Below are 13,509 nucleotides of genomic sequence, written 5' to 3'. Positions count from 1 at the left end.
CATCGCCTCAGCCTAAATACTGTCTGAATATTCCTTATCTATGGTCTCACAACGGTTACTGGAACACCAGGGGTAGGCAAGCAGCCAAGAAGGCAAAGATATGGAGGCAGCAATTGGGAATCAGGTGGACTCAAGAGGACCAAAGGCCCAGACAGTCAGCCAACAAGCATTTAGCAGCTGCAGCTGTATCTCAGCTGCTCCCAGCTGAGGATTGCTCTATCAGCCAACAGGGAATTATCAGAGAGACATGCCTGGCAGGCAGGCAGCAACTGTGGAGTTCTTGTGGACAGACATCTGTGTGAAGAAACAGGGCTCTGAGTCCCAGCAGAAATAGTGAAACCTGCTGAGAGTTATGTGCTGCTTTCTGACATTTTTAACATGGGATAGAAATATGCTAAAGGGTTTCTGAGAGACAAAAACCGTAAGGTGGCATTTATTTTAGGCTCACATCTGTGGGGTTAGGGTGCGCAGCATCAGACAACATTTATTCAAGTGGTCTGTAAAATAGTGCCGGCTGGGCTGTGAAACAGGACCACATTCAGACTTGAAGAGGCCCTAAATTATGTCAAGTTTAAGAGGCCCCATGGCCTTCCCCCCCAAATGTGTATTAGGTAATTATGTAAAACTTGAACATTTGTTTCTCGGTGTGTTTTTTCCTTTTCCTGTTTAGAGACACCTCATAAACTGAGGCCCTAAACTGTAATTTACTAAGCTGCCATGAAGGTAAGCTATTACAGTAGAAAGCATTTTCTAGCTCTGTGTAAAAAGCACCATCATTTTATTTGTTCATATTACATTTATATCTCACTTTTCCTCTAAAGAGCTCAAGGTGGCGTATATGGTTCTCCCCTTTTCCATTTCTCAAAACAATCCTCTGGAGTAGGTTAGTCTTAGAGATGGGCTGCTATTCACATTTTCCTCAGAGTAGATCCACTGAAATTAACGAACATGACAATGTTCGGTCCATTCATTTCATTAGGTCTGTTCTGAGTAAATTGATTACCACGCATAGTGACTTGACCCAAGGTCAGTCAGGGAACTTCATGGCTGAGCAGGAATTAGTCTTCTAGGTCCTAGTTGAACACTCTAACCACTACACCACACTTTGTTGCATGCTAAAAAGGATATCTAAATTGCAGAGTGTACATTTCCACATATTCAGCTTAACATTTGAACTGATGAGATTAAGTCTCTTGGCTTCCTAAATAGCTTACAGCACAGATCTGTGTATGTCTGCTTGTTCCCAGGTGGGATGGGTATAGGATTTCAGCCTTTATTTATGGTTTTTGTTACGCCACCACTTATGATCACATCCCCCCCCCCCCACTGCCATGCCATAGAACAGTCTTGTCAGCCTGGTGCCCTTGTTCTGTCTGAACCTGGCCACTGTTGACAGGAACAGCCGCAGCATGACATCTCCTAGACTAGCTTTGCATATTACCTAGAAGTACACGCAGAATGTGTATGAGCAACTGCCACATTCTCTGCACATGCTTCTGGGTCCCATATAGAGGGGGGAAATTCTGTGTCTACCTGCAGGTAGATTTTACCTCCTCATCATGAGCCCTCTTAGGCCTCATTTCCCCATCCCATTAGTTTTCTCTTTGCACGAGCTAAAGAAATGTATATAATGGGAAGAGTTGTTTCAGCTTCCTATTTTACAGCCTTTGGGTAACTTGCAGAGAAGCTTCAAGTGAAGGCTGGCCTTGAAACCAGGAAGGGACTGACCGAGGGAAAGGCATATCGGAAGGACACAGAAAGTGGGAGAGCAAAGAACAGAGTATGCTGCAAGGTTACACAACAGAGGACTTCAAGTCACCAAGTAGCCAGACTTGGCAGATATGACTGTTGAAGGCATATGGCAAGTCTGCTTTTGGTTCAGAAACTAAACAGGTATTAGAGTGAAGCTATTCCTAAATTGTCCTTCTCTCTGTGTCCATTCATAATGGACAAGAGTTACAGTTTACAGGCTGCTTCTGCCTTGGCTGACATTATAATGTTCCCTCTTTCCATTGGCATATTACACTTCAGAATTTGGCCTGAGAAGCCGAGTAATTCCCTCTCTGACTGCTCGCGTTCAATGGTGCAGTTTATCTCACTGTATTCACCTCTGCCCTGGCAAATCAGTTTTCTACGCAGAATTTCCAAGATCAATATGTGATTATTCTGTTTGTCCTGGCACCTCTGATGCTGAATGACGAGAGTGGCAACCCAGCTGGGATATCTGGAACTCTGCAACACTGGATTGTGGAGGCAAGGTCACTTGAGGTTCCAGACTGTTTTGCATTTCATCACAAAGCATTTGGGGGCCAGTGTTTACTGTAGGCTTTCCATCAGCTGTAATTTTAGAAGTGTCATCATGAGTTTGTACTGCATGCTGAATCTATCACTTCCTGTGGAATTTTTCTCTCCTGTCTGGATAGCCTGCATAAGTACCTCTCATTATGACATAAAATGCATGCTTTATATGCTGAGGATCACCAAATATGAAAATGTGTCAAGCTTGGAAATAAAGCAGAAAGAAATCCATACAGCTTGCTCACAGGAGTTTTTGTTTAAATAGTATCCTGTCTCAGGTTTGTAGAAGGAGCTCTTTGTCTCAGGCACATTCAGATATAAGACTATATACAGCATCAGGTAAAGTCTGCTATATAGATAATGGTCACATTATTCAATCCATCTTGACTGATGTCTTCAAAAAGCTTCTTAAGTAAGGTGCATTTATGATAATTCCTTGTGGAATTATGTGTTTATTTTACCCCCCCCCCCAACTTTAGATACATGGGTTCAGTGTCTGTATCCCTGTGGGGCCTTAAATAAGCAAACAACAAATGGGATCTTAATTTTATTTATGTGCCACTTCATATTCCAGCAGAAATCTCTAAGCAGCTTACACATCTCAGCGAAAAGAGTAATAAACATAATTAGAAATACAATACAAAATGCCTTCAATATTTAGCAAAACACAGTGCATTTCATGCTTCACTGTTCTAAGATGGGCATGGCAATCCTACCCTAAAATTTTGCCAGGGGTGGAGATTCACAATCATTATGTTGTTGGGATGAGTACTCTCCTCCTTTGTGAAACTAAGTCCCCTTTCTTCTTTTACCAAAAAACCCCAATCAGGCTAATGGCATCATTTTAACTTTGAACTACTGTTTGGTTAAATGCTTAAGCACAAATCAAGCTCTTTTCCTTATAGAACCAAACATTAGTTGGGGGAAAAAGCAGCTGGTTCAAAGGCTACAGATTCTAAAGAAAGACAATCACAGTGATTCTGTAGAGACAAGCAGAACTGAACTCCAGAGGCAAACAACAAACAGGTAGAATCAGTTTCAAGTTCTATTTGTGTGGCCTAGCAAAGTGTTAGTTGGGTTTCTGAAGGGGATTGCCTAAAGTAGGGAAGACCAACTAACCTGATCAGCCAACTATCAACTCTTGTGCAAATTATTTACAAATCTAGGGAATGGGGACAGCATATGTTAATGATTGATATGTTGTTAAAGATGGTAAGGACAGATGAAACAGAGAGCTGATTACACCTATTTATTTAACAAAATGTATGTACCGCTTGATTATAAGAAAATCTCTGAGCGGCTTACAAAAGTGTAGGCTTTGGCCAAGAGAATGGCCACAAGACTCATAGTTCTACCACAGAAGCTCAGTCGGTCTCTTTTTGTAAACGGTCATGATTGGGAAACGCTTAGGAAGTACAGAAAAAGAAATTGAGCTTCTTGAAGAAAGAGCAAGGCATACCTGCAACAAAGAAACCTGTTTCAAACCCAACAGCAGAAGGCTATGAAGTTGCAACAAGGCATAAATTCATAATTCATATGCCCAGTGCTTTTTTCTGGGGGGATGGAGGGGTATGCATAACCCTAAACAAATTGTGAATCAAAGTTTGGCCTCATTGAGGGGCAGTATTTCAATATGAGGAGGAAAATGAGAGTACCCCTAAACTTTTTTTTTATAGAAAAAAAAGCATTGCATATGCCTATACAAAACCTGCTGTTAGGTTTATTTTCATTAAAGTAAAAATTTCATACATAAACAAAGTTGATATCACTCACTCACCCCTCACCCATTAAATAGCTTATGGCAGACTCCCATACCCTCCAACATTTCTCCAGTGAAAATAGGGACGTCCCATTCCATAACAATAATTTTACTATTTATACCCCACACCTTTTACTGGGTTGCCCCAACCACTCTGGGCAGTTTCCAACATATATAAAAGCATAATAAAACGTTAAACATTTTTTTAAAAAGCTGCCCTATACAGGATTGCCTTCAGACAGGTTAGGAGTCAAATAACTCCATGCCCTCCAATGTTTCTCCAGTGAAAATAGGAACGTCCTAAGGAAAAACGGGACATTCCTGGATCAAATCAGAAACTGAGACTGATTCTCTAAATCAGGGACGTCCCTGGACACTGGAAAATAGGGACACTTGGGTGGAATCCACACACATATAAAAAGTGTTCTGAAAATGCTTTTTTTAAAAGAAGCATTTTTTAAAATACATTGAATTTTCCATAAGGCTTACCATCACCATCTAGTGTCACATTGTATATTACACTTAAGACACACTTAAAACGTTTTATTTGCAGCTGAATAGCTGAGTCCTTGGAGGGTCTGGACTCCAGAATGGCTGGATTTTTTTTTATTGCATATTTGAGCTCATCCACTGCCTCTGATTTCTAGCCGTAGGTCTGAGAAGATTTTATTTTGTCCCGTCGCTTTCCCAAGGAAAACCCGCTGTTTACTGCTGAATTGGAACAAATGTCAATCTGCAAACAAACAAACAAACACTGATTTACATTTGTTCCAATTCAGCAGTAAACAGCAGGTTTTCCCAGGGAAGCGACGGGTCAGAAGAAAAAGATATTGGACCCATGACTAGAAATTACAGAACAAACAGAAATGTGGGCGAGCCCTTAGTTTGGCTTACCTTTAGGCCTGGGTGTTCAAGGCTAAATGATGGCCTACAATGACTCACACCCTGATGCAATATGCTGAGTGCCTCATATCTGTGGGAGGCCTACCTTCTTCAAGCATTAGAATTTCATCCCTCGTTTGACGCATATATAAGGAACATGTACAGCCAACCACATATAAGCTGTGATGAGCAGAACCATGTAAAATGGTTGTAGTATGAAGGGGTTTTCACTAAATCCACTTGGGGTTTTTAATTTTTTCAATGGTATCAAAATGTACCGACACTGTGCCTTATTGTGCTCTAGCTAACTTGTGTCAGCAGGGAGGACTTTTCAACCTTATAGGACACTCTAACTGCTGCTGATCTTAAAGTTACCATTTTGGGGGGAAAGGCATTTCAAATGGAAACTCCAGCATGAAACCTCTGCATTACAATATTTCAGGAAATTCAATTCTGTCACCTGTGGCTTGAATTAAGATTGCAGTTTTTATCCCATTCCATGCACTAATCGGTTTATTGGTATCAAGATGTTTGCCTTGTCAAGAAACTACCTTGTTCATGGCCACTTATTCTGTTTTGACGTCATTGCCTCTGTGTTCTTTAATCACTACATTTCCCTCTGGCCTTGGTCTTCTCCATTCTATTCCTCCTCCTGCTATGCTTATATATGTCTGCTAGTTTAGGATTATATTTCATGCCTGGGATAAAGTGGGCAGTCCTTCATAAAACCTTTATGCCATAATAAATGTGTTAGTCTTTTGAACATGGCTACTTATTTGAAACTGACTTCCAAGTGAAGATACTTACACTGCAGGCTATAATCAAGCATTACTTTGTAATCTTACCCTGTATCTTACCCTTTCCAGCCTCCCTACTCCCTCTATTATATAATAGTGATTAAATGTGGTGGAGAAAGGGTGCTATGTTACAAGAAAATGCCATAATTTTTTCATATGTTTTTCATTATGTTTTTATATGTTCACAATAGAAGGGTTATAGTTCACTGGTCTAGCATTAAATTTGCATGCAGAAGGCCGTAGGTTCAATCCGCAGCTTGAATGTTTTTGTTTGGTTGGAATGTGTCTTTGAGCTGTGATAATGTCTCCTGGTTGCCTGGATAGTGAATGGAAAGATCTGGGCACAGATACCTTTGACTTTGGCATGGCTAGAATGTAGTATGCTGTAAAAAAACAAACAAAAAATGGGTAAAGGACCCCTCAACTGTTAAGTCCAGTCAAAGGCAACTATGGGTTTATGGCACTCATCTCACTTTCAGGCTGAGGGAGCCGGTGTTTGTCCACAGGCAGCTTTCCGGGTCATGGCTAGCATGACTAAACTGCTTCTGGCACAACGGAACACCATGACGGAAACTAGAGCACACGGAAATGCTGTTTACCTTCCCGCCGCAGTGGTACCTATTTATCTACTTGCACTGGCGTGCTTTCAAACTGCTAGGTTGGCAGGAGCTGGAATAGAGCAACGGGAGCTTACCCTGCTGCGGGGATTCGAACCGCTGACCTTCTGATTGGCAAGCCCAAGAGGCTCAGTGGTTTAGACCATAGTGCCACCCGTAGTGTCTCCCCGACTCTGCCCATCCCTGGCACATGTCCCTCAGAAGTCACCCATGAGGAAACCCTTGCTTCACATTGACTGGGAGTGGCTTTCCAGGCTTTCAGATAGGGGTCTTTCCCAGACCTAACTGGGGGAGTGACAAGAGTTGAATATGAGACCTTCTGTATGCAACACGATTGCCCTGCCACTGAACTATTCCTTTATAACTGAGCGTCTCTTTATGGTTATATGCCAGCCACACAACTGCAACACTCACATCTGAACCAATCTCAGAAACCCTACTTCCGAATCTCAAGTCTTCATCCACACCATAGATTTAAAGTACATGATTTCCGCCCAAAAAGCCTGGGAGACATAATTTACCCTTCCCAGAGCTGCGCTTCCCAGCATCTTTAACAACCTACAGTTCCCAAGATTCTTAGGGGAAGCAATCCACTTCAAAGGTGCTTTAAATGTGTGGTACAGATGAAGACATGAGATCTCCAGAAGTAGTATTTTTGAGATTGTTGGCCTCAAGATTTAAACTTCCCGTGCTAAGAACTGACTCCCAAATTGAGTGTGATTTGTCAGCTCTATGCCCAAAATGACCCCTTAATGAAAGAATTGTTCAAGTAAAGAGAGACAAGCATGGAATAAGAGAAGGAAAACAACACAAGAGACCCCAAACCTCTCACTCCCCCAAACCATCCTTGTTTTTCAGCTCCATTCGTGGTGGACAGGATCCGTCAGCAAATGTCATCATGGGGTACACGCTGGCTACATTAATCTGGCTTTGCTTGTGCAAGAGTTTACTTTTATAGCCCTTTCTGCGGCTGAGAGAAACCATCTGAGTTCAACGTTTCACAGATTTCTGGGACGCTAGTAAGAAGTGTGGCGACGGGCCTTGCCAAGGAGGAGGCAAATGGCTTCAGAGAAGCATTTCAAGTCGCTTCAGAATCCTTTGCTGAATCTGATTAGTTTCAACGCCTGTGTGACTGACTCCACATCAAAACCAGAAAATATGTTTCTGCTCATCTTCAAGATTGCTGCTGCTAATTTGCAACATCTGCCTCAAAAGCAAAACAAACTGAAGAGTGGAGACACTGAGCCATGTGTCTGAAAAGCTAACACAGCCATTCAAATTAACAGAAGTAAACACCAGGGCTGCAGATGTGGTATCTGCTTGAACAGCAAGATGTTTCTCATAAATGGAGTGCAAAATGGTGGCTGTGCTGTCAACAGCACAAAAATGTTAGGGTTAATGCCCCCTTTTTTTAAAAAAAAAAAAAGTGTTTTTCAATGAGCATTGTTAAATATAGAATTACAAAGGGAAGGGCTGTAGCTCAGTGGTAGAACATCTGCTTTACATGCAGAAGGTCCATAGTTCAACCCCCCATTTCTCCATGAAGGGCTGGGAGAGACTTCTGCCTGAAACTGTGGAGAGCTTTGCCCATAAGTGTAGACCAGGGGTAGACAGACAACATGGTGCCCTGCAGATGTTGCTGGACTACTGCTTACATCGTCCTTGACAACTGGCCATGCTGGCTGGGACTGAGTTGTAGTCCAATGACATCTGGAGGGCAGCACAGCTATTCTTGGTGCAGCTGATACTAAACTAGATGGACCACTGGTCTGATCTGGCGGGTACTTCCCATGTTTGTTTAGGAAAGACTAATGGAACACATATGACCATGCATGTATTGTCCCAAGTAAAGCAGCAATTCCCAACTGGATGCAGAGGTGGACCTCTTACCATGGGTTTACTATGACTTTACCACATTGCTGGGATTTCCAAGCTGCTATGGAGGTATCAGAGAGTCCAAGGTCTGGACCACACACCTCTGAATCTGAGGCTATGACTTAGCTCTCAAGACTCTTGCTATCCTTAAAACACACACACACACACACACACACACACACACACACACACAATAATAGGGCTCTGGAACCTCAGTACCCATGCTTAGCAGGCAGTATGAAGCCTTTGTATTTACCAGATTTAGTATTAATACTAGGAGGTCGGGACGCGGGTGGCGCTGTTGGGACGCGGGTGGCGCTGTGGGTAAAAGCCTCAGCGCCTAGGGCTTGCCGATCGAAAGGTCGGCGGTTCGAATCCCCGCGGCGGGGTGCGCTCCAGTCGCTCGGTCCCAGCGCCTGCCAACCTAGCAGTTCGAAAGCACTCCCGGGTGCAAGTAGATAAATAGGGACCGCTTACTAGCGGGAAGGTAAACGGCGTTCCGTGTGCGGCTCTGGCTCGCCAGAGCAGCGATGTCACGCTGGCCACGTGACCCGGAAGTGTCTCCGGACAGCGCTGGCCCCCGGCCTCTTGAGTGAGATGGGCGCACAACCCTAGAGTCTGTCAAGACTGGCCCGTATGGGCAGGGGTACCTTTACCTTTACCTTTACTAGGAGGTGACTTACTCCTCCTGTGACTTCAGACCATTGTCTGAGATCAAAGTCATGCTGATTGCTCTCTTTCCCCGTAATTCTGAGAAATCAACTCCTTCCAAATTCTTAGCAATGTTGAATAGGGGACTCCCAGCAACTAAATCCTGAATTAGTATTCGATACCCTTGCTTGACAAGCTTACTACACTCCTCCTGTCTTTTAAGAGACCACCACTGCAGGAAAATGGTAACTTCCAGGTTTTTCCCTTTAAACACAATAGAGTTGGGAAACCGTTTGCTTTGCAAATTAATTATTCTCCTTATTTTGTTAAAGATCAATATGGTTGGTTACATTTTCAGATGGAGAAGTAATATAATATTCCAAATCTCTCTCTCTCTCTCTCTCTCTCTCTCCCCCCCCCCCACCTCTCTCTCCAACACACACACACACTGAGGTGGGGTGTAGCATAAGGCAGGAACCAGAGCCTATTCCCATATAAGAGACTTTAAATAACCTTCAAAGCCACCCACACAGCTGCCACGGAACCATCACACTGGTGCAGGACCAATTTTGCTGCTGAAACTATAGCAAGGAAGATTTACGGAAGAGTAGAGTAGTGTCTGCATTTAATTTCACCCTGACCTCACTTTTTACAATTCCACCCAACCACGTCTATACATACCTACAACTCAGGATAGCACTTCATGTATCTGAGACTGTAGTCTACAGAAACTTATGCCATAATAAAATAGTTTAAATCTTTAAAGTGCCACAAGATGCTTTGTTAGAGCTGGTCTTTATGATTGGCACAACAGAAGCAGTACAGTAGCCATCGGATATATTGTAGTTCTTCTTCTTCTTTGGCGATCACTCGTAGCCGAGTAAGACTGTCTTCCATAAATACAGTTTTAACAATGAGTACATTAGCAGTGACACATGTGTGAACTCACTCACCTTAATATTTTGCTTATTTATCACATCACCCTCCAGCCCTTCCGCCAAAGGGAGCAGGATATATGGGGTTATTTGGTGTCAACCTTGGAACAACCCTCTGAGGTAGATGAGGCTGAGAAAACATAGCCACTTGCCTAAGGCCACCTAGTGAGCTTCATAATGTCTGCCCAACAATAAACTCACACTAAGCTACTGGAATTATTATTATTTTAGTCTTTCCATGGCAACCACAGAAAATTAGCCTGTATTTTCTGGGAGCATGGAAATTCCATCCCTCAAGCATCCATTTCCTATTTGCCTTAGAGCAGGGGCTCTCAAATGTTCTATAGCCCCAGGGCCCTGCTGAGGCAGCTGTAAATTACAGAGGCCCACCAGTCACAAAATAGTGTTTCAGGGGCTGAGCCATTAACATGATGGTGGCAGATGAAGGTAGAGTTTGGTATAATCAGCTGGCTATTACTGACTGATATTTAATCCATGCTTGGAAATTGCTAAATTCTTTGCCACATTTCCCCCATGTGAAGTAAAGGCATTTCTTCTGGAGGCATTGTGACAGCCTCCCCACTTTAGGAAGAATTTGCTGGTCCAGAGGCTCTAATGTGGAGAAGGCTTTTTCTTTTATATATTTTTTTACCTAGCTCCTTCTGTTTCAGGTTTGCTCCTGTATGCACCCTGCTGTGGCTCAGATCCAGCTTCTGTTTACTACATATCAAAATACTGGGTGAGGCCATCCACATACCTAACAAGGCCTTTCCAACACACCTGAAACAGGCAATAGGACACTTGGTGGATCTCATAAGTACTCACTACCTTTGTCCCATAGTCACTATCCTTCTGTGTTTTAGAGCCAGGCCCAGGGGGCTGTAGATATCAATTTGGTAAGGGATTATGAGACAATTGCATTGGCAGCTCTGCATGCCGAACATCAGTAGAGGAGGCTTATCAAAGAAGGTTCATGTGTGATGGATGTATTGAATTCACAAGTGGTACATTCCTAATTCAGATTATCTCAATCTTTGCTTGTGAAAATATTCCTAACATCAGTCATGGGCTTATCAGTCCATCCATTGGCTATTTAAATTCTGACAATTTTGAAATTTTCATACACCCGCCCATACCGCACAATTGGTGTCCATTTTTTTGTGACGCACGTCTTCTTTTTTGGCATTGGCCAGCCTAGTCCAACAGGTAGCTGGAATATGTGAACTCAACCAGGACCATTCTAAGCATATCCGGTGCCGTGGTGCAAATATCCTTCCAGTGCCCCAACCCCCATTTTCCAGAGTTGTTGACCTTTTCCCAAGCCTCTGTGGCGATCGCTCTCCTCCAGCAGAGGCTTGGGAGGCAAGCTGCATGCCCACGAGCCATATGGTTGATGGGGCACAGCTGGCGGGCATGCAGGAAGGAAAGGAGAGGCCACCGGCAAAGCCGCGCAGCTCCCCCACTCGCTAGGGCGCCCGTGAGAGGCTGGTGCCCTGGCACAACGCACCAGTAAACCCAATGGGAAAGACTGCTCTGAACTCAACTATTTGAAGTCAGAGATGGGGAACCTGTGGCCCTCCATATATTGTTGCTGGACTTCAACCCCCATCTACCCTAACCAGCATGGCCAGTTGTCCCCGATCTAAATTATTTCCATGAGGCTCTATCCATCCTTTGAGGACTTCCAGATGGAATTTTTAAAGAAATGCTATAAGATTATTGCAGCAGAAATGTTTGCATGAATGGATTCTCTGTGCTATCTCCTAATGGTATACAAAATTTAGCTGGTCACATATGGCAAGAATATTGTCACAGAGAAATGTGGAAGGGGGGAAAAAAATAGATGACCAGGAAAATGGGAAAGCGACTGGCATTTTTAGCATTTACTGGTAGCTTCCTAATGATGCAGATAGCATGATCAAATCATGCTTTGGGATTAGGAAGGAAGGTTGTTCTGAGCTAGGAGGATGTTTTTACTAGCCTTATGACTCCTACAAGTTTCACCCAGAAGGTTAAGATTTTCTACTCTGCCCTCAGATAGTTACCAGAAGATAAAACAGGTGAAGGAAGTATTTGCACAAATTTTACAGATGCCCCAAACAGAAAACACAGCCAAAGGGAGATGTGAGTAAACATCCATATTAACCAGCAACTAGACTTCTTTACTATTTATATTTTAGATTTAATCACACAGAATATTATGACTAAACCAAATAAATATTTGTTGTTCATTTTAACAAAACTGTAAAATTAATAGGAAAGTGTTTATTATCACTTTGACATTGCGCTTCAAAAGTGGATACATTTTGGCATATTGCTAATTTTCCCACTGAGAGTTCTGTTTCTGTTTTTGTTGCTCGTTTTATACTCCATGAGGCGGGAAGGGGATTTCTACTTGTATTGCTATGAAAATCAGACAGGTGTAGGCTTATTTTACCAAACCAGCAGAGAACACTACCTTCCCTGGACTTTTGGCAAGCTCATCCCATGTAGTGTTCAGCTGATGATGCACAGGCTTCTTGCTCTGCAGCAGTGAAGAGAAGCCACAAGATGAACAGTAATGAGTCATTGAATATTTCCTTTCTTCCCTTCTCTGTGTATGCTCCAGATTTTGAGGAGCTCTTGGGAAAGGACCCCCCTGACCCCTTTTCTTCAGTAAGTCTTACTTATCACTGCCATAAACACCGGCTGCTGCTTCTCTTCCTCACCATTGCTACCTGTGTTGCCTGCTGACCATTGGGATTGGCAGGATCAGGTGGAAAGCAGAGATACCAACAGTGGGTAGAGCCAGGCCCATCATTCACATCATACATTTAAAGCACTGTGGTGCCACTTTAAAACACAGATGCCACTTTAAACAGACATGGCTTCTCCTCCCCCCTCCCAAAAATAATCTGGGAGCTGTAGTTTGTTAAGGTTGCTGAGAGTTGTCAGAAGACACTTCTTCTCATAGTCAAATCAAATCAAAGAGTTACAATAGTCAGAGGGGTTTAACAGTCAATCTCTCTTCACAGGGAGCTCTAGGATTTGGCCATGCCTGCTGGGGTTGATGAGAGCCCAGAGACATATGGAAAGCCACAGGTTCCCCATCCCTGATGTTGATGTTAATGGAGGATGGGCACCTGGGATCAGGGCAGCAGGCTGCAGAACAGTTCCTGCAGGCCATGTTCATCTGTTAGGAGGATTCTCAATCATATCTGTGTACAGCTACTGGATCACAGCTATTCCACCTTCATCTGTCTGAACCGACACTATACATGAGTGTGATTTACTATATGTACAGTCTTACTAAAGTTTTCAATTCTGGTACAGTAGAAAACATATTTATTTTCAGACCTTCACATATTTATAGCAGGATCAGAGGGCAGGTGTAGATAAGGTACGGTACACCACTTCAAAAATATCTCTGACAAGGAATAAACATACCTCAGGGCATAAGATGGAGGCTTGTATCTGAAAAAGAAGCCTTTGATGATCTGACAAAATCTATTTGCAAAATAGAGACTTTTATACAGGCTAACTGAAAGAAAGCGGGGAAGCAACATTATTTCTGATCTTAATATTCATGCGGTCTGACTTGGGCTCACTGATATTCAAGAGGCAAATTAACTGTGTTAAGCTATGATATTTATGCAAAACTAGAAACAGTATGAAAATGCACTTGTGCAATGTACGTTGAAAAAGTTAATGCATTA

At 43.0% G+C, this 13,509-nt stretch overlaps 1 protein-coding gene across 2 annotated transcripts in view; it reads left to right on the top strand.

The window, feature by feature from the left end:
* The window catches only part of OTUD4 (OTU deubiquitinase 4), a 71,382-nt gene that overhangs the window by 14,411 nt on the left and 43,462 nt on the right, over positions 1-13,509 (top strand). The window contains exon 2 of one of the 2 annotated variants that reach the window (XM_083457098.1): positions 11,852-11,938. The exons of the other annotated variant lie outside the window; for it this stretch is intronic. The gene's annotated coding sequence lies outside the window, so the exon portion shown is untranslated. The remainder of the gene's footprint in view (positions 1-11,851; positions 11,939-13,509) is intronic. 2 annotated transcript variants of the gene reach the window in all.

Source organism: Podarcis tiliguerta, assembly GCF_965153285.1.
Source record: "Podarcis tiliguerta genome assembly, chromosome: 9".
NCBI lineage: Eukaryota > Metazoa > Chordata > Lepidosauria > Squamata > Lacertidae > Podarcis > Podarcis tiliguerta.
Note: the sequence above shows the minus strand (reverse complement) of the source record. Positions and strands in the feature narration are given on the sequence as shown.